At 44.3% G+C, this 6279-nt stretch overlaps 1 long non-coding RNA gene across 1 annotated transcript; it reads right to left on the bottom strand.

The window, feature by feature from the left end:
* Positions 1–249: 249 nt before the first annotated feature.
* On the bottom strand, positions 250–4270 carry LOC128805244 (uncharacterized). Its single transcript, XR_008436337.1, has 2 exons — positions 3802–4270; positions 250–481 (listed from the first exon to the last, which is right to left on the bottom strand). It is a non-coding gene; the product is annotated as an uncharacterized LOC128805244 (long non-coding RNA).
* Between the last annotated feature and the right edge of the window lie 2009 nt (positions 4271–6279).

Raw genomic sequence — 6279 nt, 5'->3', positions numbered from 1 at the left:
TATGTCTATGCCAAATGTATCCACATTATGCAAGAGTAATGGAAATTCGCCAGGCAGAGCAATGCTATGTTTTCCTAGATAAATGTTGCTCAGTTTAATTGTGAGGAACTGACTGATAAAAGCCTCAGTGATTACCTTGTTTGCCTAACTGTCTTCATTCTGTGAAATCCAGCACTTTAACTGGCACATATAATACAAAAAACATGAGGGAACAAATGTGTTAGAGCAGCAAAAGAGGCCAAGCAAATCTCCTGGTGAAAGGTGAAGCACCCACCCAAAAAAACGGTTTATTTTCTCCTTGGAAGATAAGCTGACTGCACAGAAAGACCACTAAGAATAGTTTTCCATCTGACATGGTTCAAGTGACTCAAGCTGCATGGTCACAGTGAGCTGTTCATTTCAGTTTTTTCCTTTCTCCAATTCCAGGCAAAGCTCATCATGGAAAAATGCTGGGATGAAGGTCATTTGCCTTTGGCAGAGCCTGAAAGGTGAGGCAGAAATGTAACAATTTGTGCTACACAATATCTGCAGAATATAAGGAAGGAGAAAATTAAACACAATTGAAATGTGCATAGGATTAGCTAATTGAAAGACACACATTAAAATAAAAAGTTATCTTGATTATCATCACCTTGCCCTTCATTTGTACCAACTACCATTTGCCTACAGCCATTGTACCACGGCAAGAATTTTTGCTTCGTATTTGCACACTTCTCATAAAAATATAGTCCTGTTTCTGCCTGTGGTCTCTGACCACACTCCCAAAAATGTAATTTGTTACCTTCAACAAACAAAACCACTTGCCACAATCTCACTCAACAGTATTCAATATGCTCCTGATATACACAAATGGGGCAGCCCAGACCAAGCAAAGAGTCAGGGATATATGCAGGAAGCTACCATTCAGTTCTGAAGGTGAGGAAGGCTGTATATATCCCATAGAGTCTGAGGTGTAACAAAGCTATTGTCACGCAACCACAGCCTGATAAAATGCCTGGAGTATGCAGTGCCTTTTGCTGCTTGCAAGATCCTTCACTCTGCAGGGGAGAAATGCTATTGAAATTGGAAGAACACCTAAAGTAGCAGCAGGGGATTGCTGCTACACTATTAGTGCAATTGATTGCTTCAGCAAATAGCCAGAAGTAGCCACTTACCTCCTAAGTTACTTCCACTACAGTAATCAAGTTCTTGTTAACAAATTTCAACCATGAAGGAAATCCAAAAGAAACTGGCTTCTAACCCTGGACTTCACCGTCACAAGAACTGGAGAAGGCAAAGTGAATCACAGGGTTCCTGCTACTTATTATCCAGAGGCCAAGGGAAAATTGAACCATTTTCACAGCACTTTGAAAGGTTGTTTACAAACTGTTGGCCTAGAAGGAAAATCCTGGAAACCATTCACTGTAGATGTCTTACCTAACCACTAGTCTGACATGCAACAAGCCATATTTATCCTGCAGGGATAGGAGCAAGTTGCTAATGTTTTCCAAAGCCCCACATGAAGAAGAGTTACTGCACAGTAATGGCTGAATGGATAGCTCACAGTGAATAACTTACTCAATTAAAAAGTCCCTTATTTTATCTGCAGACATTGTTGTGAGTTTCTCAGTTATTCATTTGAAATTATTGTCTATTTGTTGTCCACAGCAATTCATTGTATAACTAGTCAAAAGAATGCTAAAACTCAGAATATTAGACAGAGAGCAGATATTTCTTTTCCTTGATTAGCAAAATAAGACATTTTGAATCAAGTCTCTGCTTCAATATTTAGACTTTTGAAACAGAAAATAGCCTTGCAAAAACACTGTGTGATATTTACTTAAATGCTACTGTTTCAATAGCTGGTAGTAAATTCATTCAATAGACTAGTTGTGAAACTCAGCAGAAAAAGCATGAATAATCAAACTATTTGAATCATCTAAACACAGCATTATCTGAGGGTTAAATAATGTTTGCCTACTCGCAAACACAGTTCTCAGATGCCTGCAGCAGACTTTACAGGACATACCTTCAAATTCACACTAAGAGAGTAGTTGACAGATACAAGCTAAAACTAATTCTACTACTTCTTTCATACAAGTTAAAAAAAAAAAAAAGGAAATTTGAACATAACAACTTCAATTACCTTACTCATTTTGGTTTAGGAAACACAGAGCCCCAGCCACACATACAAATCAGAAATGGTGAAATATAGGATCACTTGACCACACTCATCAGGAACAAAAGATCAGTGCTCCCAGCTTCCCTGATGGACTGAGTTGCTTGCTTACCCCCTACAAATGTTCCCCAGGAAAAAAAAACCCAGTTGCGTCAAGCTGCTAAGAATCCTGTCAGCATGTAACAACTAAAAAATCTTATGCATAATAAAATAATATTGAAAATACATGTATGGACTTTGGCTATTCTTTATTGTTCAATGGTTCAGTTGGTGTACTAAAATGTATTTCAAGGTGGTATTTTGGTTACTTTCAATCTCTACTTGACACTTATAAGCAATTTAAGAGAATTAAAATATTTCATATACTAGTTGTTATTCTTCTTGCTGAAGGGATAAACACATTCCACAGAAAGGAAATTATACATATGCAAGTTACATGGGGTGAGAGGTCTATGGAGCTAGGCAACATTCATGTTCCATTTTGCTAATGGACTGGGCTACAAACCTCTTCCTCAGTAAGAAGTGTATGGATAAAGTAGATACACACAGTCTCTGCTTTTTTTACTGTAGTCCAACAGGATGCTTTCTAAGTTATTCTTACCAAGTGTCAAAATGAGTCTAAGTGACAGATTATGTATTTGCTTACCTACATTTAACACTGGCATTTCTCCATTCACTCACACTAGGGTAAATAAACTGAGACTCTGGCTCCATATTCCCCCTTGTTTGATCTCACTCTAGATCAGTGATGCCAAACCACCAGCACTGGCAAACAGAGATCTGGGCTGGCAACAATGACAATGAGCAAACAACACTTTCAAAACATGTTTGATGCCAGATAGCAAAGAGCACCCCTCCTACTTCAGGAGCTTGTTGCTAGAAAGGCTTTCAGCTCTGAAATCTCCAAGTACCTCTTGCATGTGGCTGGAAGGGCCAACATGTCACTTTTTTTCTGCAGCCCCCAAAAATAAATCCATTATAGGTATCCCAAACAGTGGCATATAGGTGGTTTCTCCTAACCTAGTCAATGCAAAACTGTGTCTAAGAGTGAGCAAACCTAGCTCAGTAAGACACAAGAAGCACACCTACACCAGCGAAAATTTTTCAGGTTGTTCAACCATCATTTCAAACCTTTCAGCTTTTAATAGGCAGGCATCTTCAGGAGGATGCAGCAAAACAAAAACACACCAAAGCTAGGCAGGGCAAGAGTGAAAAAATGAGAGAGAAAATGAAGGTATATACTCTCACTAAGCTGCTGCCACCTGGCTATTGGTGCCACCTGGCTATTGGTGGCACCTATTTGATCTATTTTTAGGTTTATTATTAGATTTATTACTAGGTTTAGATAGGATATTAGGAAAAGAATTCTTCACTGAAAGTGTTGTCAACATTGGAACAAGCTGCCCAGGAAACTAGTGGAGTTCCCATCCCTGGAGGAATTGTGAAGACATGAAGATGTGGCACTTGGGGACACGATATAGTGGTGGACTTTGCAGTGCTGTGTTAATTGTTGGACTTGATGATCTTAAAGGTCCTTTCTAACCCAAACGAGTCTATGATTCTATCCCCTCTCCTGCCATCTGGCACTCCAGCCTGGCAGCATAAGAGGGCGAGGGCAGACCCTGCCGAGGTAGTGATTACACCTCTAGTGCCTGCTGCACCTGTATCATGTGCCTGACGTTCCTGGAGGGATCAGTCTGGGATCAGTCTGGCTCCTGGAGGGATCACTCCTGGAGGGATCAGTCTGGCTCCCCTGCTGGGGCCTGGGCTCTCACTGAGTGCTGCCACGGGCTGCTTTACATCTCCGGGAACATGGATGGCCAAGTCGTTTCCTCTTAAACTACAGCAGTCCCCACCCTCCACCCAAAAGGCTTCAAGAGGCTCTGGGGGCCGAGAGCGACGGTGCATTGGATTATCCTCAGGGCTAAAACACGAGGTGGCTCTCTGGGCTGGGAGGTGGCGGCGATCGCTCACCCCTACTGACACCCACACCCGAGCCCGCGTCAACACCCGCTTCTCTTCCCATACCCACACGGAAACAGGCGGCTCCAGCAGAGCCGCGCCCGCGGCCTCCCCACGGCGGCACCGGCCCGGGCTGGGCCCCGCTCCCCGCCCGGCCGCGCCGCGCCGCCCCCACCAGAGGGCGGCACGACCCCGCGTTCGGGCGGGCGGGCCCGGCCCCGCCGCCGCCCTGGCCCGGCCGCTCCCGGGCAGCGCGGCCCTGAGGGCACCTCCAGCGGCCCGGGCCCCGCCTGCCCGCCGCCTCCTTCCCGTCCCGACCGGGGGCCCGCCCCTGCGCAACGCTCAGAGGCAGGAGAGGGGCTGCGCGGAGCGCGGCTGTCGCTCTGCAGGGGTGGGCGGTCACTGCATTGGTCACTGTGTGCCCGTCCCGCCGCCCCAGTTCAGGCTGTGCAGGGAGGTGCTTCCTTTTGAACTTGATTCCCAGATTGATGGCAGTTTGGTGGCTGGCATGTGACTGCCGCTGCCCTTGAGGAAACTACATCAAAGAGGTTTTTGTGTAGTAGCACACCCTGTGCTATTTGGGCAGCTAGTGAGTGGTTGGGGGTGGGGGGGGATACTGCTGGAAAAAAAAACAGTTATAAATGTGGATAATCTGAGCTGAGCCTTTCAAAGTTCACACCCCATGAAGCTGCAGAGCAGAGGCAGGTGGATGAGAGAGGGATGTTTCATAAGAATCAACTGGCTGTTGCAGAGCAAGACTGGGGAAAAGTGGCCCACTCAAGACAAATGCCATTGCCGGACCATACTGGTAAGATTGCAAGTTACAAATACAACTGAAGACAGAGAATTTGCCAAAAAAAAAAAAAAAAAAAAAAAAAAGAAAAAAAAAGAAAACAGATGCAAAACAACAAGATGCCAGAATAAAATTAATCTTAGGCCAGTGCTGGAACACACTGCAATCCCTCGCCATTCAGGATGATTTAAATGGATGGAAAAGGGATTAAGGTCTAATCCAGCAGTTGCTCTTTTGAATTAATCTCATAGGAGTCAGTCAGGATATATATATTTAGAGAGGTGGAGAAAGAGAAGAAAGCAAGCAAGAAATTGCTGGATGAAGCCCTGAATATAATCTGGGGAGACTTAAGATAGTTCCTTGCACCATACTCATTTTAAAAGCTGATTATATGATCCAAAATCCAAACCCTCACAGATATTTCAAAAAGAAAAGGTGACATTGCTAAATATGCTGTTCTTTCTGCAATAATGAACCCCAAGTCTCCCTGCCAGCTGTTGGCTGCAGCAGAGGCAGTAGCCTTTTCACTCACACTGGCTGGGGCCCTCACCATCTCTGCAGCGCTTTCCTTGGCTGTGATCTTGCTTTCAAATGCCACTGATTTTCTGGGACAGTCCCAACTGTGAGGAAACTGTCCCACTGAGTCGTGAGTTTCCTGAGAGCCTGAGTGATTAAAGAGATTCTTCTTCCTTTTGAAATCAAATGTTTTCCAGAGCTGCCTTCTCTTCCCTGCACAACACTATCAATCTGAGGCAGGGCATTGAAATATCTGCACCAGCACTGCCAAAAACAGCCTTGCATATTTCCAAGCGGTTATGCAGCCTTTAGTAAATCACCTAAGTGTGAGCAAACTGTGCTTCAGGCAGTGCAGCAAAATCCAAATGCTGGGGACAAGCAGTATCCAGGGAGACTTGTGAAGACGCACTGGAAGGGAAAACAAAATATTAAGTGCTAGCCCCAGTCCCTAACACACATTATCAGCAGATTTTTTTCTGCATGTGTGGGTGCCCTTTACATGTGCAGGTGGATGTATCAGAGGCAGGATCCAGTTTGAAAAAAAGGGTATCTTACAACACCCAGCCCAGCGTGCACTAGTCCCAGAACTATGGTACTCATTTTAGCAGTTATGGCTATGAACAGTGCTGGGTTTATAGTTTTCTAGCAGCCCTCAGCATCTCCAGAGGGACCAGCAGTTCCTTTCAGAACTGAGATCACTCTCAATGATGTTGTAATATTTTTGAAAAATCCAGACCAGCATGGTATCAACGAGACCTGAGTTTAATCCTTCTTTTCACAAGTATCAAAAAGCAACACATTTAGCAAGTAAAAAAATACCTTTTGTGGTGTCCCACCCTTAAGGGGAACG

The sequence above is a fragment of the Vidua macroura genome, chromosome 3 (genome assembly GCF_024509145.1).
Source record: "Vidua macroura isolate BioBank_ID:100142 chromosome 3, ASM2450914v1, whole genome shotgun sequence".
NCBI lineage: Eukaryota > Metazoa > Chordata > Aves > Passeriformes > Viduidae > Vidua > Vidua macroura.
The sequence above is the reverse complement of the archived record's forward strand: the minus strand, read 5'-3'. Positions and strand labels throughout refer to the sequence as shown.